General features: G+C 38.3%; 1 protein-coding gene and 1 long non-coding RNA gene across 11 annotated transcripts in view; one reads left to right on the top strand and one right to left on the bottom strand.

Annotated features, from left to right (window-relative positions):
* LOC115222757 (myosin-IIIb-like) overlaps positions 1 to 27,500 on the bottom strand; it is a 298,889-nt gene that overhangs the window by 164,644 nt on the left and 106,745 nt on the right. The window lies entirely within an intron of this gene.
* LOC118767438 overlaps positions 16,083 to 27,500 on the top strand; it is a 15,983-nt gene continuing 4,565 nt past the window's right edge. The window contains exon 1 of the long non-coding RNA XR_005003362.1: positions 16,083 to 16,182. This is a non-coding gene — a long non-coding RNA (uncharacterized LOC118767438). The remainder of the gene's footprint in view (positions 16,183 to 27,500) is intronic.

Genomic DNA, 27,500 nt, shown 5'->3' with positions numbered 1-27,500 from the left:
TGCCAGCAAGAATTATTACTGTCATTAAGCTGGCAGAGTTGGAAATCTGTCAAAAAAAAAAAAACAAGATGGGTGGACAAATACCAGGCTCTATTTCTTTCACTTCTTTATTTCCAGAATTCAAATTCTCTTGAGGTCAACTGTACCTTTAGGGGTTAATAAAATAAAGGACCATTCAAGCTAAGTGGTCAATGGTATCGATTGAACCGCTTCTCCGAAAATTGTACACCCTGTGTCTAAATTTGAAACAATCATCATCATCACCATCATCATCATTGTTTTATTATTATTATTATTATAGGTTAATTTATCAAAACTAGACATATTATCGATAACTTTGATAATGACCAATAGCTTATGGCTAGAAGAATAATCAAATTAGACGAAATATATTTGTCTGGTGCCAATCTCAACTTTGAACCATCTTTGGCTAATGAACTTCTTTTGGCATATCAATAATATTAATGCTGATGATAACAACAACAACAACAATGATAATGATAATTAATAAATTAGAAATATAAAAATTACATATTCTTGGCAGAGACATTTCATAATTTCTGAAATTCATTCTTGTTAAGAAAACTAATTACACAATTTTACAAGCTCCTCATTATATTGCAAACGACACCATTCTATTGTTGAAGCCAGTAGGTGGCTTGAGAGATTCTTTAGAAATGGCACTGAATAAAAAGGACGACCAATATTGGTGTCAGACAAGAAGTGAGGCGGCGGCGCCTCACAAGATATCTCTCAGTAGACAACAAAGGATATGTCTTCATTGTTCTGGTTATGGAGTTGTCATCACACACATGTACTTACAGACACATGGACACACACACATATACACATCTGGACACAGACACATACACACACAGGCATATACACAGATATGGAGACACACACACACACAGGGCCACATGCAGACATGGAGACACTTATGGGGAGACACACACATGGGGAAACACACATATTGACATACACATGCATGCACATTCACACACATGGACATACACAGACATGGAGACACACACACACAGAGGGCCACATGCAGACATGGAGACACTCATGGGGAGACACATATATGGGGAAACACACATACAGATAATCGAAGAGATGGTGTTGTGGATTTCCACTTTGGCATCCGAAACTCAGAGTTTTATCTTGGCTATTGAATAACGGTAACATATTAATTTACAGATATATATATATATATATACGCGCACATATATACAATGGGCTTCTTTCAGTTTCCGTCTACCAAATTCACTCGCAAGGCAATGGTTGGCCCGAGGCTATAGTAGAAGACACTTGCCCAAGGTGCCACGCAGTGGGACTGAACCCAGAACCATGTGGTTCGTAAGCAAGCTACTTACCACACAGCCACTCCTGGATAAAAACAAACAGAAGTTTAAAAAACAATTGTAGAATGTTGTCTGTGAGTCAAAATAGATTGGAATATGGTGAAATTAATTTGGAAAATTCTTCAGTGGTTTTATGTTTTTGTATGTGTGTTGTTATAGGCTCTGAAGGGAAGGGGCATGGTTGGGTTCAGAAGGAGATAATGGAGTGAGATTCTATTGTGTGGAAGAAGGAAGTAGTGGTGGTTGAGCCAGAACAAGAAATGGAGGGGCAAGTAAACAAAAGCATGGGGTGGGTAGGGCGGAGTTTGGGGAAAATTATCTGAGCTTGGGGGAGGGAGGATGCCAAAGCATCAAGTAGTGGCAGCAGTAGTAGTAGTAGTAGCAGCAGCAGTAGTAATATTGGGGTTGGTGATAGTGGTTGTGATGGTTGTGGTGATGGTGGTGATCACGGTGGTAGTATTGGTGGTAGTGATGGTAGTAGTGGTGGTGGTAGTGGTGGTGGTAGCGATGGTGATGGTAGTGGTGGTTGTGATGATAGTAGTAGTCATGGTGGTGATGGTAGTAGTTGTGGTGGTAGTAGTAGTTGTGGTGGTGGTATTGGTGGTGGCAGCGATGGTAGTAGCAGTAGTGGTGGCAGCAGCGATGATGGTGGTGCTAGTCATGATAGTAGTAGTTATGGTGGTGGGAGCAGTTGTGATGGTGGTAGTAGTAGTCATGGTGGTGGTGGTAGTGGTGGTAGTAGCAGTAATGGTGGCAACAGCGATGGTGGTGGGGGCGCTAGTCATGATAGTAGTAGTCATGGTGGTGGGAGCAGTTGTGTTGGCGTTAGTAGTCATGGTGGTAGTGGTAGTAGTAGTAGTGGTCGTCGTCGTCGTCATCGTCATCATGGTAGCACTACCATAACGAGGGAATCAATATGCTGTGTTGTTTGTTTATGTAAATTCGTTCCCTGCTGTTCCATCTGGTGGACAAAGTTACACCAAACCGTTATTTCTTCGATAAAAACAAAAATCTGAGTTTATTCCAACAAAGAAATTGATCTTCTTTTCTTGAGAAGTGATGAGAAAAATACGTGGTTCTTCTTGCTTCTGCTTCAGCTGTAGATTTGACTGCTGTTTCTAGCAGATCAAGTAGCCATGCAGAGGTTCCCACAGTGGCTTGAATGACATTATGTTAACAGTCACTGGTGGACGTTGTACAGCATATATAGTGGTGGTCATATATGTGATGGTTTATGTTGTAGCGTCTTCATTTTCCTTCTTAAGCCTTTCTATTTGTTGTGACTCAGGGTCATCTTCACTGTTTCTCTCTAATTGGATCCCTAATTTTTTTAGCTCTGCTTCAGTATCCTACCTCTAACTATTTTTAGGGAGTCTTGAGATATCTTGTCCACAAACAAACAAGTAATGGGGTCAATTCATTCAATCTAAAATTCTTCAAGGCAGTGCCCCAGCATGGCCACAGTCAAATGACTGAAACAAGTAAAGATGAAAGATCTGCAATCAACATTTCTAGATTTGCACATTCTCATCATCAGGATTGGCTTCAGTATTGCCTCTTATATAACAGTTGTGATGGTGCCACATAAATGCCAGTGCCATGTAAATAGCACCCATGCTGGAGCCACGTAAAAAGCACCCAGCACATGTGTAAAGTGGCTGGCATTAGGAAAGGCATCCAACCATAGAAGCCATGTCAAAACAGACAACTGAAGCCTGGTGCAGCCCTCAGGTTCACCACCTCCTGTCAAACTGTCCAACCCATGCCAGCATGGAAAACAGACACTAAATGATGATGTTGATGGTGCATATTTTAGCAACAGAGATATTTTAGCTGTCAGTGGTTATGTGTTAATTTGCTTCAATTAAAAGTGAAATTTATGTAAGCAGGTGACTTCATTGTGGTCATATCAGATGACAGCTAACTTCAATATGGCCTTGCTAAATGGTATTTATGTCCAATATTGCCATCTAAGATGGCAGCTAATTTTAATTTGGCCTTTTCAGGTGAAGGCCAAACATTAATGTGGTTTTGTCGAATGGCAACTGACTTTCATTTAGCCTTGTCAGGTGGTAATTAACTTCAACGTGGCCTTGTTAAATCATGACTGACTTCAATGTGACCTTGTCACATGGCAAGTTCACTTCAAAGGAGCCTTGTCAGATGGCATAACTTCAAGGTGCCCAACTTCAACTGAGAGGGAAATTAATTTCAAAGTGGCTTTGTCAGATAGAAATTGACTTCAATACAGCCTTATGGTCAGCTGGAAGAATTGTTCATATGCCAGGGGAAAAAAATGTTAGCGGAATTTTGCCTGTCATTAGATTCTGAGTTCAAATTCCACCAAAGTTGACTTTGCCTTTCATCCTTTACTGACACTTCATTGGTTATAACGAAGGTTCCAGATGATCTGATCAATAGAACAGTCTGTTTGTGAAATTCGCATGCAAGTGACTGAGTACTCCACAGACATGCGTACTCCTCATGTAGTTCTTGGGAAGATTTAGCATAACACAGAGTGTGACAAGACTGACCATTTGAAACACTGGTAAAACTAATTTTTTGCCAGCTGAGTAGACCGAAGCAATGTGAAATGAAGACTCTTGGTGAAGGACGAGACATGGTGCCCAGAATTGAACTCATGACCTTATGATTGTGAGCCAAATACCCTAACCACTAAACCATGCAACTTGACTTCCATCCTTTCAGAGTTGATAAAATAAATATCAGCTAAACAGTGGGTGTATGTATATATGTATATGTATATGAACATGTATGTAAGCATATGGATATGAAAGTAAACAGATAGACATACAGACAGATAGGTACATAGGTTATATGAACAGACAAGCACACACACACACACACACACACACATATGCACAAATGAAGACTGAAATACATGACCATATATACACACACACACTTTACTTCACACAAGGACACATAAGGAGACACACGTCCACACATATGGAGATGCACATCCATACATACAAACACAGTACATAGTTGCAAAAAACCCATACACACACACACACTCAGACACGTACACACAAGGAGACAGAGGTATACACACACACACGCACACACACACACACTCAGACATGCACACACAAGGAGACAGAGGTACACACACACACACATACATAAACACAAACACACACATATACATACAAACACACAAACATGGACACGCAAACACATGAATATGCAGAATACATACATACAAATGTAAACATACATACATATATACATATGCACACACACATACATGCATACACATACATGCATGCATACATATACATACATGCATATGCACACACACACACACTGACCCATACACATGCACACAAACAAGCAAAAAGAAAGCAATGTGAGTAACGGATAGAGTCAACAACTATGGAAAAGGTTGGAAGACGCAATGAAATTTTAGAAAAATAACGAAGGAAATGAGTGGAAATTTTACTGGTGAGTGTTTTAAATTATAAGGCACCAAAAGAGAATGACTCTCCCCAGACACAACAGAATGGGGTCAATGTAATCGACTTAGTCCCTTTGTTGGCCTTGTACCAAAATTTGAAACCAATATAGCTCTGTGAGGTTAAAGTTAACTCCAACATGATCCTCTGAGGTTCCCCATTGTTGGTCAACCCACTAAAAAACATGTGGCCTAATGTGGGCAGAGAGGGAGGAACGGGAATATTGGGAGACCGAATGCTTTGTGCAATTTGGTTCCATCTCTTGGAAATCTAACATCAAATCCTGTCTAGAAGATCGATTTTGCTTTCCATCCCTCAGAGATCAATAAAAAAGGCACCTGTAATATACTGAGGTCAAACCAGTCCAATCTCCTCCTGCAGCCTTGTGCCAATACAAGAAACAATGAAGATTATTGATTAAAGATTATTCATTAAAGATTTATTAAGCTGCCTTTATTTGGCACTGGGTGTTGGTTGTCTTGACCGTGGCATGGTGAGAGGCATTTAGACCTTGTTATCACCACCTCCTCCTCCATCATCATCATCATCATTCTTATCACCATAACTACCACCACCACAATCACCACTGCCACCATCACTACCATCACCATCATCAAAGTCACCATTGTTACACTCCCCACCACCACAACCACCACCACTACCACCACAAACATCGTGACCATTACTTCAAACACTACTACCACCACCACTGTTACTACTAACACAACCAACACCAACAGCATCATCACCACTCCACCGCCACCACCACCACTATGATCACCATCACCACCATCAAGTTGAACATTTATAGTCTATAGTCATGTTTGACTTGATGATGATGATGATGATGACAATGCTAGTATTGACAGCGGGGATGGTAACACTGATGGTGATGCTGATGATGATGTTGTTGTTGTGGTGGTGGTGGTGGTGGTGGTTGTGATAGTAAGAGAAAATGAACGTATTGCTGCTGTGAAATGTGTGTGTGTGTGTGTGCACATATATATATATGCATGTGTGTATGCATGTGCACATGTGTGTATGTGTGTGTGTAGGCGTGTGAATGTGCACATGTAGTTTATTTCCTTTTTACCAGCTTGATGCAAAGCAGACAGTGGAGCTTGTCGCAGTCCCCAGGCTTTGCAGCTCCTGTCAACCTGTCCAACCCATGCCAACATAGAAGATAAGATGAACATTAAACGACGATGATGCTTATGATGACAACGGCCTTAAGGTTAATGAACTGCTCTACTAACCAAATGATTATAAGTTCAAATCTTACTAAAACAGGCATTGAGCTTATTTACCCCTGAAGCAACACACATAACTTTCCTTGCCCCACTTTCCCTAATTAACAACAAATACATTAACGACTTTTGGTATAAATTCATGGGGTTTATTTTCACAACACAAACATTGAACTGAGAGGGGATACATCGCTTTGCCAGACATTGCTAAAATAACCTGCTAGCACTATGTGACAAATTACCTTTGGAACAGGTGAGATACCTCATCATCATCCCCCCCACTACCACCACCATCATTATCGCCATCATTTAATATCTATTTTGATGCTGGCATGGGTTGGACAGTTCAATAGGACCTGGCAAGGCCAGGAGCCACACCAGATTCCATAGTTTGTTGATGATGATGATGATGATGATGATGATGATAGCAAAATGCGGAGAGTTTCTTCCAACACTTGCAGGCTCTCCTGAGTTCTTGCAGGTCCCAGGACATTATGAAGAAATTTGCACATAGTCTCAGTTAACTTCAGCACTTGAGACGGGGTACTGAGCTGTGACTGGAGCTGAGACAATTTGTTGACACAGAATTTTATTATGGCTGGATGCTCTTCCTGTCACCAAACCTTACTTGTTCCCAAGCAAGGTAATATTTCCCCCACAGCCAGACGTGTTTCCACAGCAGAGTGGAAAGGAATCACATCACTTGCAAGATTGTGACATTTGTTTACAACTATCACACAATGTCAAGACAAAGATGCATGCACATACACACACACACACACACACACAAACAAACACAAAGTATGGAAAAGGCTTCTTTCAGTAATGTATCATAACTAGCATCATCATTTAACAACCACTTCTCCGTACTTGCCTCGGTTGTTCTGAGTTTACTGAGGCAGATTTTCTGGATGCCCTTCCTGTCACCAACCTTTATCCACTTCCAAGTATGGTTATCTATTTTCCCATGGCCAGACATGTTTTTGCAAACTATTGGAAACTGCTTGCATATGTGACACTCCTTTATAACTATCATGTGATCTCCTGACAAGATCCAAACACACAAACACACACACACATGCATATATACATACACATGCACACAACACACGCACACGCATATATTCACACATGGTGGGATTCTTTCAGTTTCCATTTACCATATCCACTCACAAGTCTTTGGTCAGCCCAAAGTTATAGTAGAAGACCAAGGTGCCAGGCAGTGGAACTGAACCTGAAACCATATGGTTAGAAAGTAAACTTCCTAACATACACCCATACATATGTGTATATATATATATACACAAACATAAGTATATACATATATCATCACCATCATCATCATTTAATGTCTCTTTTCCATGCTAGCATGGGTTGGATGGTTTAGCAGGAGCTGGCATACCAGAGAACTGCACCAGGCTCCAATTTTTGCCTGGTTTCTATGGCTGGATGCCCTTCCTAATGCCAACCACTTTACACAGTGTACTGGGTGCTTTTTACCAGGCACTGTGTATATATGTAACATCAACATAACAAAAATATACCCATTACAAAATGTAAGTATCTATAATCTGTGAAACAAGTGCAGGGTATATATTTGAGATGTGTGTATATTTGAGACATGTGTATATATGAGATGGCACAAAAAAAAAGAACTATAGGAAAAGGAACTCTAATAATACCGAACCTCCCGGAAAGTAGAGGTGGGGAGAGAGAAAGAGGTGGGGTTAAATGAATATAGCCACCTCCCAACTTCCCCCTTCTTATATCGGGACTGAGAACACCTCTTAGATAATCCACTTTACCTAGTATTACATAAAAACTGGATAATATACATACATATGTACACACATACATATAGACATATATGTGTGCACACATACACACACACGCATGTATGTATATACACATGCACAGATATATATATGTATGTATGTGTGTGTATATATATATGTGTAACACAGTTAGTGATTAATGGTGGAATAGAGACTTGTCCTAATTCACTCCTATCAATATTTAATGTGTATATGTGTGAGCATATGTACACATATATACACACACACATATGCACATACATGTATATATACATCCATACACACATAGTTGAGTGTGTAACAACCACAACTACTGCCACAGCTACGAGCAACAAACAAAATCAATCAAAGTCGATAAATCATGAACACCCAAGTTCAAAAGAGAGAGACAGTGTGAGTGAGAGAGAGAGAAAGGGGGAAAGAGGGAGAGAGATAGAGAGAGAGGGAAAGAGGGAGGGAGAGAGAGAGATCTGTAAAGAGCATCTGTTTGAGGTGTAAAGCTGTTAAAAAAACACAACCCAGCCCTTCCGAAAGACAATGTCTTAGTTTAATGCGATGTTCTTACATAAAAAAAAATAATAAAAGAAACATAAAATAAGCCACAACAAAAATACACAAAAACAAAATTGCACAAAAAGCAAAAAAAAAAATCTATTAAAAATTGATGCAAAAAAAATCCAAAAACAAAATAATAAAAAAAAAAAGGATAAAGCAATCCTCCCCGCTTTAGTTGAGGTGTGATGTCGATGTTAATCCGCCGAGCAGCTTAATCGTTCATCTCACTTCATCTGATCAAGGTCAGATGGGCTGCGAGCTACACGGTTAATATCATCATCACTGATGAGGCCAGTAATTACACAGAACGTTTGCACGACAGACTGGGTGTATTTTTTTTTTAACACTTGCAGTCTGTTTGTTATGTTGCTCAATGTTTCGAGTTCAATTCTCATTGATGTCGGCTTCGGACATCGGATTTTTTTTTTTTTTTTTTTTTTATGAAATTGGGAAGATTTGGAGGGATATGACATAACTACAAGCGTGTGCACCCCCCACCCCTGCCACCAACTTTGTTTCCTCATAACTTTCTGAAAATTTCTTTTAATTAAAAAAAAGATTATGTTTATAAAGGGCACAGATACAAACGATGTAATAAGCAAACTCATACACACACACACACACATAAAACACACATACAAAATACATAAACACATGCAAAACACACACATACACAGATACAGATGCAAATGCATGTGCAGATAAGGATACACACAATAGAAAGACAGAATGAACTAAACAGAAAAAGAGGAGACACATGGAATGGAGAGTCACTGAAGAGGTCACAGGTGTGTGATAAAATATTTCATACGAAGGACACTAAAATAGGAATAATTATAAAACAAAGAATGAATGTATAGTGCTTGTGGTTATTTGTTTGGAAAAAATGAGAAATGGCCATCCCGAAATATAACAATTAAAAAATATTCATTTAACAAAATTCCAAAAGGAATTCAATAAAACAGTCTCCAAAAATAATTATTTTGTTTTTCAGCATAACTGTAATCTACATCATCAAAACATATGCATGAGGAAACAAAGTCAAGGTACATGAGATATTTCCCCCTCCACCAAACTCCAATTTCTTTTTTCCCACTAACCCCGTAGCATTCAGATTTCTCTGTCAAATGTAATGCTTCTTTATTTGCCTTATCTCATAGCTTTGAGATTCCAATGATGTGATTGTTTATATTTAGAATCACATTGTAGGGTAGGTGTGAGAGGCTGGATCCAGCCAGTTTGAACATAAAACAGGTAAAATATTTGGATCTGATACAGCTTAATGGTTAAATTCTGATAAAATCATAATCTTTGCCATCTGAAAGTTATTGGTAGAAAATTTCATTAAAAACTATTCATTTTTCAGAAAGTTATGAGGAAACAAAGTCAAGGTGGGTGGGTGGGTGCCAGTCAATTACAGTTGATCTATATCTTCCAGACACACACACACACTATATCCCCGCTCCCTTCTACCACACCACCACCCCCAGTACCTCCTAAAAATTCATGTCTGTGAGTCTTTGTTAGAAATCGCTGCATTGAGAATTATGGGGTGGGGGTCTTTTGTTTTGTTCTTTTGTTAAAACACTTGCAGTTTGTTTGTTAATGTTGCTTGACGTTCTGAGTTCAATCCTCATCAATGGTTGATTTTGATATGTGCCTCCTTTAATGTTGGGAAGGTTGGAACGAAACAGTCTGCTTGTGAAATTAGCATGCAAGTGGCTGAGTACTCCACAGACATGCGTACTCCTCATGTAGTTCTTAGGGAGATTTAGCATAACACAGAGTGTGACAGGGAGTGGGGACAGAAAAAAAATACAATTTCAATCAAGTCAAAAACGTCTCTGTTTGTGTGTCTTTGTGAAAAAAGCCAAAAAAAAAAAAAACCCACTACCGGCAGAATCATTAGAGTATTGGAATAAATACATTGTGATCGGGTTTGAGACTTTGTGACAGAACAGCTTTGGCATCGCTGATTTGATGCTGACTTGTTTGACATCAGATATTTTAAGGCTTCACTCATTCTCTCTTTCTCTCTCACTTTCTCTTTCTATGTGTGAGCATAAACACCATCATCATCATCATCATCATTTACTGTCTGCTTTCCATGCTGACATGGGTTAAATGGTTCGACTGCAACTGGTAAGCAGGGAAGCTGCACCAAGTTCCAGTTTGATTTGGCATGGTTTTTCTACAGCTGGTTGCCCTTCCTAATGCCAACCACTCCAAGAGTGTAAAGGGCGCTTTTTATGCGCCACCCACATGGGTGCTTTTATGTGCCACTGGCATGAATGCCAGCTACGTGACACCAGCATTGGTCACAACTACGATTTCAATTGACTTAACAAGTCTTATTAAGCACAGTATATCACCAAAAGTCTTGGGCACCTGTATGTATCACAGACATGCAGGAAGTAAATAGACACCTTTTCAAAATTTCTGATCTTAATATGTCTTAATATGTTTTCAGTGGTGTAAAATTTACAATGTAATTATTCTTTTTTCTTCCAGGTGCCATTATATTAAACATTTGTGAAGATTAACCATGCCACGCACAAAAAATTCAGCAGACCCTATGTGTGTCTAATATATAAATACTAAGAACCTTATCAGGTTTGTTAAAGATCCTAACCAAGTGTATCTGCTCTGTAAGGACTTCACCAGGTTGTGATAAACACCATGACTACGAATAGCCGCTATTTATTAAAAACCTCACCAGGCTGTTTTAAAGCTCACAAGTATGTGTATAGTATCTACTGTATAGTAAGGCCCTCACCAGAAAAAAAAAATCATTTTTATAAGCATCAAAAATATTTCAACAGACTAACACACATACACACACACAAACCTAAAAGTGCATATACATGTAACACACTTAAAAGTACGTACATACACACACACACATACATACACAACCAAGACATATGAATACATTTGTAATCACAAAGACACTCTTTCACACACACACACAGGGCATCACACATACACAAGCACACACTTACATACACACATACATAACCAATCATAAACATCCACAGTAACACACACACAAAGAGTTTCATAGTGCACACACTCATAGAAACCCACTGAAACAGGTACAGAACCACACACACACTGAAAAGTACTGATACATATAATGTGTATATATATATGTGTATATATGTGTATATATATATATATATATATATATATATATATATATATATATGTGTGTGTGTGTGTGTGTGTGTGTGTATATATATATATATATATATATAGAAATTCGGGGTGAGTACTTGATAATTATAAGCACTGTGTATACCGTTTGGTGGTGTAGGTGGTGGAGTAATTGATCAAAATAAAATAAAAACATGATGCGAAGGATTCAGCGGTACATATGTTTCGGGCCTTTATTAGACAGATTTATAACAATGCATAATGTATGTCTGTGGCCTTCTTCAGCCGCGCACAACAGCTTCCACAAGGACATGTGTTACATCAAAAATTCTTGGTTGGGGATGCAAATCCTCTCATTCACGTACGACATAATGCGGCAGCAGCATAGAGTTGAAGCGTCCATCTCTTTCTTCTCTCAATGTATATATATATATATATCCACATACATGTGTATGTACATTTGTATATATTCATGTATGTGTGTGTGTGTGCGTGTGTGTGCGTGAGACCCAAGCCACAATATATAATCTTAATCTTCTTGATCTTGGCTTATAATAATTCCTTTCATTTTTCTCTTTCTTGTTATACTGTATAGCATATTAAATTATATCATGTTATACGATATTGTACTGCACTGTATCATGTTATGCCATACCGTACTATGCTACATCATATCACATATACCGTGTTACGTTCTGTCAGCTTTTATGTTATATCTTGTACATCACTTTATGCTATACCATGTATTGTACATTGTTTTATGTTATACCTTATGATAAAGCACATACTGTGTTATATCTTCCATCATGCACTACTGCATTGTGTTATACCACGTGTTATAAAAGTGTACTGTGTTATACATCACCTACACTGCAATATGTCATACTATGTTATACCATACTTTGTTGTGTTATATCATGCTATATCATACTATTCTGTGTTATATCCTCTGTTATACTATGCTGTGCAAGCATTACATCGTATGTTATACTGTACTGTACTGCCTTTTATGTTGTACCATACAATACTGTGTTATATCATATTGTATTATTATATCATGTTATACCATGCTGTACTATAATTATGTTGTCTCATCCGTTACACCATATTATACTGTGTTATATCACATTATACCATTCTGTACTGTATTATATTATACATTATATTATACTATACTGTGTTAACTGTCATACATTAAGCTACTGTACTGTGTTATATCATCTGTTATAGTATACTTTATGGTATATCATGATATACTGTATATGCTATGTTATATCCTCTTTTATGCCATACTGTGATGTTTAAATTATCTGTTATACTGAGCTGTATTATATCATATTTTATATGATAATGTACTTTATATTCAATGTTATAACACATTAAGTTATGTTACATCAGCTATTATACCATGCTGCACTTTGCTCAACTGTTAAACCACGCTCTACTATGTTAAACCAAGTGTTATACCATACAAAGTTACATATACTGCATGGTGTTATATCGATAGAAACACCAATTCACCAAGGTTGACTTTGCCCTTCATCCTTTCAGGGTTGATGAATTAAGGACCAACTGAGCACTGGGACTAGAGGGACAAAGTAATTGATGAGTCCCCTCCCTCAGAATTTCAGGCCTTATGCCTATAGTAGAAAGGATTATTATTATCATTATTGTTGTTATCATTGTTATTATTATCATTATTATTATTATTATTATTTAAAATGGTGAGCTGGAAGAACTGTTAACAGACCAGACAAAATGCTTAATGGCATTTCTTTAAGCGTCACATTGTGAGTTCAAATGCCACTGAGGATCACTTAGCCTTTGATCCTTTCAGAGTCAATACATTAAATACCAGTCACGTACTGGGGTCAATATAACCATCCACACTCACCCAAACTTCAGGTCTTCTGCCTATACTAAAAAGAATTATCAATATTATTATTATTATTATTACTGAAGTGTCAAGCTGGCAAAATCGTTAGCGCATCAGTCAAAATGCTGAGCGGTATTTTGCAAGTTGCTATGATCTGAGTTCAAATTCCACCAACGTCGACTTTGCTTTTTATCCTTTTGGGGTTGATAAATTAAGTACCAGTGAAACACTGGGGTTGATGTAATCTACTAGTCCTCTCCCCCAAATTTCAGGCCTTATGCTTTAGTTGAAAGGATTATTATTATTATTATTATTATTAACTGTAGTAGTAGTTGTAGTAGCAGCAGCAGCATTTTACAAAAAGACTATGTCATTGGATTCAATTGTACTACCTTACTAACAATACCTATAAAATACTGTCTCCTTTTGGTTCTCCTTTTAATTTTAATTAGGGACTTCCTGGGTAAAAACACTTTATTTTGCTTATTATTATTATTATTATTTTATTTATTTATTTATTTTTTTGTCGCTCTGTCAAAATAGGAAGCAGACACTGCAAGTGAGCCGTTTCAACTGTCGCAACCAAACACAGTGGAAGGGATTAGCAACGGAACCGACTTGCAAAGTCTGGATCACAGTGACATTAACTGCATTATAATATGCATTATTCATGAAGATCATCACAGCTGGAGCCAATACCACAGAATCATGGAAACCGTTACCATCTTGTATGTAAACAGTAAAAAACTTTCTCTCTTTTCTCTTCATTGCTAAACTACTAATGTTCTGTGAAAAAAAAGAAACACACACAAAATTCTATGAATTTCCTCCAGACTATAATTATTTCCTTCTTTAATGAAGCATCTCACTTCATAAAATGTTTAATTAATTAAGTCACTGATGATGTTATGCTGATGATTTCAAGAAAGAATGAAATAGTACTAAACATAATTACAACCAACTCGAAATTTTAAGGAATGCGTATTGTGCAAACATGGCTGTGTGGTTGAGAAGCTCACTTTGCAACCATGTGGTTTGGGGTTCAATTCCAGTGTGTGACACCTCTGACAAGTATCTTCTTGCCAAGACACAGGAGTGGCTGTGTGGTAAGAAGCTCGCTTCCCAACCACATGGTTCCAGATTCAGTCCGACTGCGTGGCACCATGGGCTAGTATCTTCTGTTAAACCTCCGGGCTGACCAAAGCCTTGTGAGTGGTTCTGGTAGATGGAAACTGAAAGAAGCCCATCATATATATGTATATCATCATCATCATCATTGTTTAACATCTGCCTTCCATGCCAGAATGGGTATGTGTGTGTGTGTGTGTGTGTGTGTGTGTGTGTGTGTGTACGTGCGTGCATATGTGTGTCTTTGTGTCTGTATTTGTTCATCCCCACCACCACCTTGAATTATAAAAAAACTGCCAGATCTTAAGATTTAAAGGATGATGGTTAAAACAAGATACTTTCCTTCACAACCCTGCCACCAAAAGGTAAAGGTAAAGTTACCTTCTCAAGCCATACCGACATAACCCTAAATCCCCACCTGGATGGGATGCTGGTCTTCTCTCTTTACTCTTTTACTTGTTTCAGTCATTTGACTGTGGCCATGCTGGAGTACCACCTTTAGTCGAGCAAATCGACACCAGGAATTATTCTTTGTAAGCCTAATACTTATTCTATCAGTCTCTTTTGCCAAACTGCTAAGTTACGGGGATGTAAACACACCAGCACTGGTTGTCAAGTGATGTTGGGGGGGTGACAAACACAGACACACAAACATACACACACATATATATATATACATATACATATATACGATGGGCTTCTTTCAGTTTCTGTCTACCAAATCCACTCACAAAGCTTTGGTCGACCCGAGGCTATACTAGAAGACACTTGCCCAAGGTGCCACACAGTGGAACTGAACCCGGAACCATGTAGTTGGTAAGCAAGCTACTTACCACACAGCCACTCCTGAAAATCTGCCTCAGCAAATTTCATCTGACCCATGCAAGCATGGAAAAGTGGGCATTAAAACGATGACGACGACGACGACGATGATGATGGTGATGATGATGAGGAGGAGGAGGGGGTAAACTGGTCTATTTTCGACTGTGTTTATCTTCTTTTTTAAAATCATTTTTGGTGTATTTTGAGAAGTGGTTTTAGCAGCTATTTCTACCAGGTCCAGCGATCATGTAGTACCTCACTTTTTGGTTTATGTCCAGACTGGTCGAATGAAGTGACCACTACCATAACTGACTTGTACGACAAACACATGAAGACTGAAATAATTTTTTTTTTTCTTTTTTTACAGATATTGCTGTAGATTGTCATTTGTAACTGGTAAATGGACGGAGAGGTTAACAGTGGAATAGAGAAACATACAGACACATATATATATATAAAAAGAGAGAGGTGGGAGGAGTGGAGAGAAAGAGGGACAGAGAAAAACAGCTGAGAGCAACAGAAGAGATGAACGAAGTGGGTGATCTGCTCTGCTCTAGCAAAATTGGGACTTGTCAAAGGGAAATAACTCTCAAATCTTCTTGCATCAACAGATGTGAAAATTTTTTAAGTTCTTAATTAATTATTAATGATTATCATTTAAGACAGCAAGCTGTTAGAATCATTACCACATCGGACAAAATGCTAAGCAGTATTTCATCCCTCTTTATGTTCTGAGTTCAAGTTACCCTGAGGCTGACAAATTAATTGCCAGTAAAACACTGGGGTCGATGTAATCAAGTAATACCCTCCCCATAAATTTCAGGCCTTGTGCCTTTCGTAGAAAGGATTATTATTATTATTATTATCATATCTTTATTAGAGGTTTTGTTGGAGCCCCTGGTGTCTTGCATGTATAGCGTGCTTGCTACCTGCAGTCTAGGGTACCATGCCATTCGGTATTTTCAGCTATCTAGTACCTACCTGATAATTTTGGCCATGCCAAGGAGGCAAACCTTTTGTAACAGTTCTACTGGGCACTCTATTCCAATTTCCTTTATATGCCCCTTGATCCCTTCTGATACTGTCCCCAAGGAGCCAACAATAATCGGCACTGTCTTCATTTTCCATAGCTGGGCTATTTCATACTTAAGAGGACTGTATCTATCTTTTCGCCTTATTATTATATTATTATTATTATTATATTATTATTATATTATTATTATTATCATATCTTTATTAGAGGTTTTGTTGGAGCCCCTGGTGTCTTGCATGTATAGCGTGCTTGCTACCTGCAGTCTAGGGTACCATGCCATTCGGTATTTTCAGCTATCTAGTACCTACCTGATAATTTTGGCCATGCCAAGGAGGCAAACCTTTTGTAACAGTTCTACTGGGCACTCTATTCCAATTTCCTTTATATGCCCCTTGATCCCTTCTGATACTGTCCCCAAGGAGCCAACAATAATCGGCACTGTCTTCATTTTCCATAGCTGGGCTATTTCATACTTAAGAGGACTGTATCTATCTTTTCGCCTTATTATTATATTATTATTATTATTATTATTATTATTATACAAACGGTTTATATTGACCCCAGTGTTTCACTGGTACTTAATTTATCGACCCCCAAAAGGATGAAAAGCAAAGACGACTTTGGTGAAATATGAACTCAGAATGTTAAGACGGATGAAATGCCACTAAGCATTCTGCCCGGCATGCTAACGATTCTGCCAGCCCGCTGCCTTTCCTAAATTAGAAATAATTAAAAAAAAGAAGACATTGAGCCGACAGAACTGTTAGAACATTGGAAAAAATTCCTTTGCTCCAAGTTCAAATCCCGCCGAGGTTGAATTTGCTTTTCATCACTCCAGGGTTGATAAAATAAAGTACCAACTATGTATTGAGTCAATGGTATTGACTTAGTCCTCCCCTCAAAAGTGTTGGCCTTATACCTAAACCAGAAACTGTTAACATCATCATCATGTCACTAAGATCAACATTGTTTGTTTATCTTTCAGGGGTCAATAAAACAAGATCCAGCCAAATACTGAGTGTGGGATCAATGTAATCAACCCAAACAGCCCTTCACCCTAATTTGTGGGTCCTTGTCTCTACTGTACAGATGCAGCAGGCATGGCTGTGTGGTTAAGGAGTTCGCTTCCCAACCACACAGTTTCAGGTTCAGTCCCACTGCATAACACCTTAGGCAAATGTCTTCTACAAGAGCCCCAGGCTGACCAAAACTTTGTGAGTGTTGGCAATAGATGGAAACAGAAAGAAGTTTACATGGGTGGGGTGTAATGGAGGTGTGTTTGTAGCATTAATTGGTGATGCTGATAAAGGCATTCCAACTGAGGCCATCCTTTTAATTTTCAGGTACAATGTAATCCACATCTAAATGATAAGGTGTGATTTGAGGGGGATTTGGTTCCCATTTCTGGCAGTTTGAATGAACACATAGATGTTCCTCAGTTGGCTCCATGTTATTTTTGGTAAAGGTGATTCTTCCAAGTAATAAATACAAGGCATTCCAAAAGAGGCCATCCTTTCTTATTGTCAGGCACAGTGTAATTCACATCTAAAATGGTACAGTGTGATTTGAGGGAGATTTGGCTCTTATTTTTAGCCAGTCAAGAATCCACACAAAGACTCCTTTGTTTCACCTGTCCATGAAATCTTGCTTTTGACAGGTGAGAAACATCCAAACAACCGGAATCGTCTGCCGTTCTTCATCTTGTCTGGAAAGTCAGCCTGGAGAGATAACCAGTCTTTTAATCCTATCTCGTGAAGGCAATCTTTATTGACTCAACAGGTGAAGGAGATATTCTTCAGATATAAAGACTTAATAAAAGTCAAGATAATAATAATGATAATAATGATAATGATGATGATGATGATGAATGCTGGAAATCAATAAATTTCTCATTTCATTACTTCCTTCCATGCCTCCTCCCATCAACAGCAGTTTTTTTTTTGTGTCTAGACTGAACTATGGTGCTTAAATTTATCTTAACAAAGACATAACAGGAATGGTGAAAAATTTCTCTCCATGTTGACTTTGCAAGTCGAAAATGCTTACGAAAGTCAAGCATTCCGATATTCTGAGATGTTGATGTTATAACCATTATTATTATTATTGTTGTTATTGTCCTTCTTTACCATCTTATTATTATTATTATTATTATTGTTATTATTATTATTATTATTATTATTATTATTATCTGTTTCTCTTTACAATGAAAATCACTACCAAAAAAAGAATTGCTTTAAGTTTATCTGGTATTGAGAGATATACAAATATATTTTGAATTTAAAGCCTTCATGTTATCTCTCTCTCTTTCTCTCTTACATATATGTGTGTGTGTGTGTGTGTGTCGTTTCTATTATGTCAAACTGCCGTATGTCCAAATTTGGCCAAATGTGTTTTTTTTTTCAATATCTATTTTTGCCTGCAATAGCCGGTTCTTTTGGTCAAACTATACCTATCTCCTGTTGCTTCAGCCGCCAAAATATTAAAAATTGTCAAAGTGTAGTACAACGGTTTTGTTATGGAATGGTGAAATGTTTTGTGGACTCAACGACATTTTTGCATAAGAGCAACGATATATATATATATATATATATATATATATATACATATATATATATACACACACATATATATATATACACATATATATTATATATATATAAACACACATACATACATATATATATACACACAAATATACATATATATAGATAGATATATACATACATATATATTCATATATATATACATATATATATATATGTATACACACACACACATATATATACATATATGTGCTGGTGCCATGTAAAAAGCACTCATGCCAGTACTATGTGTAAAGCACCCACTCTGGTGTCGTGTATAAAGCTCTATAAAGCACTCATGCTGATGCCATGTAATAGCACCAGTGATGGTGCCACAGAAAAAGCACCCAGTAAACTCTTTGAAATGGTTGGCATTAGGAAGGGCATCCAGCCATAGAAACCCTGCCAAAAAAGACAGTGTGGGCCTGTTGCAGCACTTCAGCTAGCCAGCTCCTGTCAAACCGTCCAACCCCTGCCAGCATGGAAAATGAACATGGGAAGGGAAATTTCATGGTCATTCATGACCAAAGGGGGTCCATCACTGCCACATGACACTTGCACCACCGTAGCAATACTACTATAACATAAGACTGGCACTCCGTTGGTTACAACAATGAGGGTTCCAGTTGATCCGATCAATGGAACACCCTGACCCTGATATTAATGCGCAAGTGGCTGAGCACTCCACAGACAAATGTACCCTTAACATAGTTCTCAGGGAGATTCAGCTTGACACAGGGTGTGACAGGGCTGGCCCTTTGAAATACAGATACAACTAATTTTTGCCAGCTGAATGGACTGGAGCAACGTGAAATAAAGTGTCTTGCTCAAGGATACAATGCATCGTCAGGAATTGAACTCACAATCTTACGATCATGAGCCAAATGCCCTAACCACTAACATAATACCACCAGTATACTACTGCCACAACATAACACCAGATCATTAAACCACCACTTCATACTACCAATACAACCAAACAACACTAATTCACCAAACACCACTATCACTACTACCACTACAACTGTAACCCTAACACCGAAGCATCACCATGTTGTACTAACGTACTACTAAAATACCATCACTGTACTACAATAACATGCTACGGCCATACGACCATCATGCTTATTCACTACTGCCATACCACTATTGTATGACAATGCTACTGCAACCTGAATATCACACAAGACCACACCACTACCACCACGCTACCTCCTTCGCACCACCATCAATGTTTACCCAACAACAACAACTCGACTGCGTAATATAATAAACAGACATGGCTCTACTGAAATTCTTCACATTACAGCATTAATATTGCATCACCAATATCATCAATACCACTATCACCATTATCACCACCATCATCATCACCACCACCACCACCATCAACATGGTCATCATTAGCAGCAGCAGAAACAGCAGTGCTATTGCTACCATCACCATCACCACCGCCTCTATCACTATTACTGTCATCATCATCATCAGCATCACCACCACCATCCCCACCAACACCAGCACCAACATCACTACAACTAGCATCATCATCCTAATCACAGCCACCATTATCCCCATCATCACCACCACCACCACCACCACTATCATCATCATCGTCGTCATCACCAACACCATCATCATCATCATCAACAACACCAGCATATCTTTACAGTTTTAAAAATCATTATTCACATCAACACCACCAGCATTATCATCATCATCACCACTGCTGTCAGCATCACCACCGCTAGCACCAGCTTCATTGCCAACACCAACTTCAGCCACACCACTGTATAATGGATATGAAGGCCACCACTGTCATCACTACTATCACATCATCGTCATCGTCACCACCTCCATCATCATTGCCACCATCACCCATACAACACCACATCTTCAATAGCATTGCTACCACCAACATCATCCCAAACATCACCATCATCCTTGCTACCCCTCCAACCACCCCACTGCAACCATCGCCACCACCAAATTATCACAGCCACATCATCAATACCAAGTTCACCGACATCAACATTTCAACCCCCAGACATGATCATCTCTACGCCCTCACCACACCAAAACATCACTGCAATCATCATCACCATCAACACCACCATCATTTGCACCAACATATCAATGCCACCGTCACCGCCGTCGTCATCGTCATCATCATCAGTGCTAATAACAGAACATATTTGTTATTGATAAAGATTGTTGTAATAAATTGGGAAAAAGACAATCTGTATTGTGTAACGAACCTATTAATTGCTAAAGTAAAATGGATATTAGATATTACGTATATATATATATACATATTTACACACATACATACACACAAAATCAATTTACAAGTGTTCATCATAAGTTCTACAGTCTGAAGAGAACTTCTTGCAATCCTCCAACCAGTCACGGAGACCTTGAAAAGGGTCACAAACACTTCCCTTTGTTTTCTTAGTCACCAAAATATCTTTACAGTTTTAAAAAAAATCTGAAACAGAAAATTTTAGAAAAAAAAAAAGGTCTATGACTGATCAGATTTGAACCGTGCAATTTATGTTTGCATGGTGATTGTATTACTGACTAACCCTGCCCCCTCTCTATCTATTCTCCCTTCAAGTTAATTCTCTACCTAAGTACTCATTCAAAATCCTCAATTCCAATTTCTCACTCCAGCAAAAGTACTAATCTATTTTTAATAAACCTTCAATTAAAATTTCATATTCCACAACCTCAAATGTGGAAGAAAACCATGAATCTGGCTGCAACCTTAACTGAATTAACAATAATAAGGTAATCACGGAAAACCTCTGCCCCCAATTACCTTAGCAATCGCATAGACTACAGTAATGTCCTCAGAATCACCAACTTTAATACCAGTGATTATGGTGAAGCAGATACAAAACATCACCCCACTGACTCTTGTAACTCCTAGAGATGCTTTAAACCCACACTTGATTTTGATGCATCCCACCATTACTACATTATCTAGCAATACCTCCAATGTTGTAGATTCTACTGCTGCCCTTCAAAATGTAGATATTCCTATTCTGAATAGCCTCAGCTCTGAAATAAATACCATCCATGACAATTGTTATCAATTAGGTCTGCCAATTGGCAATAGCGATAAGCCTGGCTTACCACTCTCTTACCATGAAACCCAACCCCACCTTAACAGTAGCAATATTAACACCCTTGTTTTTACCTGTGGGATAAACAATAATATTAAACATGGTAGGATACTTAGTGACTACTAGTCTACCGGCAGTAGGAACTTGTAATTGTTGAACTTCCTGACTCTGTCCTTTAAAGGGGAATTGCTTGTACTATAACAATATGTAAATATGTGTGTGGTCACAACTCCCCAATCCCACCAGGCTAGGATCTACATTAGGGGTATGTCTGACTCAAGCAATGCTGACTTGTTCGCCTGAGCTCCTTATGAATATAGGATTTCTAAACAATCTACTTCCTTATTAACCTACACACACTGCCCAGGGTACACCTTATACTCATACGATGCAAATCATTGCATTTGTCAATTATGCTGCCAGAAATTGCTCACTATATTATGCCAAAATGAGACCTCTTTACATAATCAATTCTCTGACATAAGCTTGCAGACATAAATTGCCATTTATATAAAATCATTATAATTTCTCATCATCTTGGCAAAATATTCTCTTTTGCTCACCACATTTTCTTCTCCTTTTATTCCCACTCCCTTACCACAGCATTTAATTCTCCCATGTCACTCTGTCCATTGCCTAAACTATTTTTAACTATTTTTATCCTGTCAAAATACTACTTTGGCCCTCACTGGTTTGAACTCACAACATTGTTTCTTTGGCTTCTTAATATCTGATCTTTGTCAAGTTGTACCTTCTTCTCATCTTGCTCCTTAACCACACTTTTTCCCTCCACTTCCCATAACCCCTTCCTCACTACTCCTTGTTCACTTCAAACCTTTATGTTTCTAAACACTGCTAGATAATTCATGCTTGCCACTCTGCTCTTGAAAAGGGACACCTAACTTACTTCAACATCTTCATCAAAATACCCTTTTGTTGCTAGGTGTGCACCTCTGTCACTACAAACAGATTACTTATAAATAAGGTTACAACATAAGTTATGGCCATCCTGAAACAACTGTCGAGATGAGTTTTTACATAATTCTTCTCTTCTGTTTTCTTTTTTCTTTCTTTCATAATCTGTATTTTGTGCTCCATGTAAATATGTCTCGAGCCTAACTGCATTTATCTTCCTCACTACCTTCATAACCACTTGATAAATATTGTTCTTATGGTTAACTTTCAAAGCCAAGATGCCAACTCAGCGCTAAATGAAGAAGTCGGAGTTTAAGTCCCCATTCATTTGAGCACTATTAAAGCTTATTTTCCTTTCACCTACTCACACTTTCTCTCTGTGTGTATGTATGTTTGTATGTATGAACTTGTGAATGGAAGGAGACTCCGGCAGAAACCAAGGCTACGATTTAAGGACTGTGTCAAGTCCTCGTTAAAGGCCTGTGATATGCAGGACACTGACTGGGAGAACAATGCCTGTCATCGCCACAGATGGAGGAAGCAGGTTAAGGAGGGGATTGACACTTTTGAGAAAGCACGTATCCAGCATGAAGAACTTAAGCGAGCTGTGCGAAAGCGCACGGCTCGTATAGTGAATGGGGAAAGCTTGGTCTGCAATGTTTGCAGTCGTGTATGCTTGTCAAGAGCAGGGCTCATTAGCCACCAACAGAGCCACAAATGCAAAATATAAGTTAGTTCCAGAGCGCAAATGTTCCTGAAGGTGGGCAATGGACGGCCATCATGTATGTACATACGTGTGTGTGTATGTATGTTTGTATGTGTGTATATATGCTTGTATGTGTGTGTGTATATGTATGCATGTATATGTGTGTGAGTGTGTATATATGTATGTATGTATATATGCGTTGGTGGGCAAGAAGCTAGCTGTGAAGGTAAAAAGCTTGCTTCCCAACCATGTGGTCTTGGGTTCAGTTCCATAGTGTGTCACTTTGTGCAAATATCTTCTACTATATCATTGGGTTAAAAAAAAACCTTGTGAGTGAATTTGGTAGATGGAAACTGAAAGAAACCTGTTGTGTGTGTGTGTGTTTGAGAGAGAGAGAGAGTGTCTGTCTTTCAGTTTGTGTTGTGTTTGTCCTCCAACATCCCTTGCCAACCAATGTTGGTTTGTTTATATTCATGTAACTTAGCAGTCTGAACCAAGAGACTAATAGAATAAGCACCAGACTTCAAAGAAATAAATAAATCAGTTTACGGAAAAATTTGTTTCACTAAACCCTTCAAGGCAGTGCCCCCAGCAAGGCCGCAGTCCAATGACTGAAACAAGATAAACATACAAATACATATATATGTGTGTGTGTGTGTGTGTGTGTATGAATAGAGAGAGAGAGAGAGAGAGAGAGAGAGAGAGAGAGAGAGAGAGAGAGAGAGAGAGAGAGAGAGAGAGAGAGAGAGAGAGAGAGAGAGAACAGTAGTATACGTTCATCAAAACCTGCTCTGCATTCATTCATATCTTGTTATCTTCAACTGCGAAGGTAAACATATACACACATACAAAGATTAATATGTAAAACCATAACTCTTGTAGCTTCTCTCCTGGCATCATCCACATCAAATATATTTCCATCATCTGTATTCCACTGCATATCTATGAGTCTACAACAAACTAGCATCACCAATGTTACTAATACAATCACCACAACAACCATCACCACTACTACTAATATCATCATCATCATCATCGCAACTACTGTATTACTACTGCTAATTCTAATAAAGGCATACCTCAACTTACGTCGGCAATCGGTTCCTAGAAGAAATGCGACTGAACACGAAAAACATGACGCGAAAAAAGACGTTTTAAAATTTTAATTAGCTTATATGATTTAATTAAATGATTTGGGCGAAGGTAAAGAATACGCACAGCCGGTGTTTAGGGTCAGGGGTTAGGATCAGGGTTAGGGTTTTGTTACACCGAAAACAGGTGGTTTGCGTATTCTTTACCTCTGCCAGGATTTATACATATTTTCACATGTATTTCATTTCATTTTAATTTTTTCCAATCCAATATTCGTTTTCTGGTGTTTTTCAAAAAAAAAACAAAAAATACTCCATGTTTTTAAATACATTCGCCGAGACCGACGCAAAGTCGGATAAATCGACTGAAGTTGAAGTTCATTTAATTATTTAATCATTACATTAATTTCTTTAATAAAAGAGAAAAAAAAACGACGTGAAGTCGAAAAAGGCGCAAGTCGGAACGACGTAAATTGAGGTATACCTGTTGTAACAACGGTTTTAATCAACATGTATATATAAATAAATGCGTGTCAAAATGTGTGTCTCTGAGATGCTGTTGACAATGTAAAAATATTTTATGCATTGAATTATACATAGGTAAAAGAAAGAAAAAATTGCTGTGCAGTGCGTTACTAATTAACGGGTGTATATTAGGATGTATTTGCCTCGCAGCGAAATGTAAACATGTGTAAGAAAAAAATTGATATTCTTTTATACATTTTCTCCTTTAGTGTGTATAATTCTATAATTGCATGCATGAAAGTCTACATGGTTCTCCGGGTAAACATGTGGCTGTGAGTGAGTGTATGTATGTCTATGTATAGAAACGTATGTGTCTATCTGTGTGAATGTGTGTGGGTGTCTGTATAGGCGTGTGTCTGTATACGCGTGTGCATATGTGAGAAAAACATGTGTGGGTTTATATACACAAACGTATGGGTGTATTTGTGTAAACTCTGTGTGTGTGTGTCAGTTTTCCATGTCTGTCTATAAACGTATGTACATGTTCTTGCACGTGTCTCGCTATAAACGTGCGTGTGTGCGTACATATATACAGGGTGTCCCCAAAAAATGTATACACACCTTAAATAATTGTAAATTTGTTATTCTTTGTAAGCCTAGCACTTATTCTATCGTTCTCTTTTGCCGAACCACTATGTGTATACATTTTTTGGGGACACCCTGTACATAGCGTAAACAGGTGTAAGTCTGTATATGTCTAACGCACGAAACTCGACCCTTAAGTCACTCTGTCTGCTAAATAACAATAATAAGATATATATATATATATATATATATATATATATATATATAATATATATATATATATATATATTAGCATAAACAGGTGTGTGTATATTTATGCCATGTACGTGTGTGTAGCTATCGCGGCAGCAAAGGGGTGGGGGAAGTGAAGGTCTGCTCTGAAGTAAACCCGGCGGGGAGTTGGGTTAAAACCAAGCTGAAACAGGTAAACATATAACGCAATACAAAACATACAGCTAAGACCAACCAGGTGGCTTCTACGTGGTATCTCGATATACTAGAAATAACAGGCAAATTTTCCTCAAATCACACTACTCTCTTCAAAACAGAAACGAAATAATACATTGGACAGTGCAGACTAATATACAAAAGAACTGGATGGTCATGGCCGGAAAGCCTTTGTGTAGGCCTGGGTTAAAACCGCAATACACGTTGGGGGCACGGGCAGCCTTTTTCGAGAAGCGGGCCGCATGAGACAAAGCTTATAATCGGGCGGGTCGCACTACAAAAGTATACAAAATTGAAGATAATTTTTCCTTAGCCTTGCCATTCAGAATTCCCAGACTGGCCTATGGGTTGTCCATAGACTGTTGCTAGAAATAACAGCTCAATTTCCCTCAAATCACACCATGTCGTCTTTGGAAAGAAACCATACATAGGATAGCGCGTAATCTTAAATATACATGCATGGAAGGAGAGGAAATATGGTATGGTCACAGTTGGAACGTCTTTAAACGTGGGTCTGTCTGCTCTGTCTGAGCTAACTTGGGGGATTAGTCTAAAATAACACCAAATAATCCCAAGTCATAATTTTTTTTACCAATTTCCCCATGTCTGTGTCGTCGTCGTCATTTCATAAAAATATTCTGCTTCGTCGTACGCTGTCATCCGGAATTTTGCCGGATTTGATGCAGCAATGAATGGAATGGAATGAATGAATGAATGAAAAAAAGAATGAATGAAATAGAATGAAAGAAAATGTAATGGTATGTTTAAATGAATGAAAGATAAGGAAGAAAAATGAAAGAACCAAAGGGCGTTGGAATAAGAACAACAACAGCAACAACCGAACAGACATAAAACACAAACACACACGCATGGAAAGAGAGAATTATCTCACTCACATACATGTCGACAGACAGATATAGAAACACACGCATCTAGTGACATATACACATACTTCCAGTGACATACTGACACACACAAATCCAAATACACATACATACAAACACACGCACGAATATATACATAACATACACATACATACATAACAGAAACACACACAACGGTCCTTGATGAAACTCCACCGACCTTTCCGCCCGTCCCCTTTTACCCACC

This window comes from Octopus sinensis, linkage group LG21, assembly GCF_006345805.1.
Source record: "Octopus sinensis linkage group LG21, ASM634580v1, whole genome shotgun sequence".
Classification (NCBI taxonomy): domain Eukaryota; kingdom Metazoa; phylum Mollusca; class Cephalopoda; order Octopoda; family Octopodidae; genus Octopus; species Octopus sinensis.
This window is presented reverse-complemented; position numbering and strand designations above follow the sequence as displayed.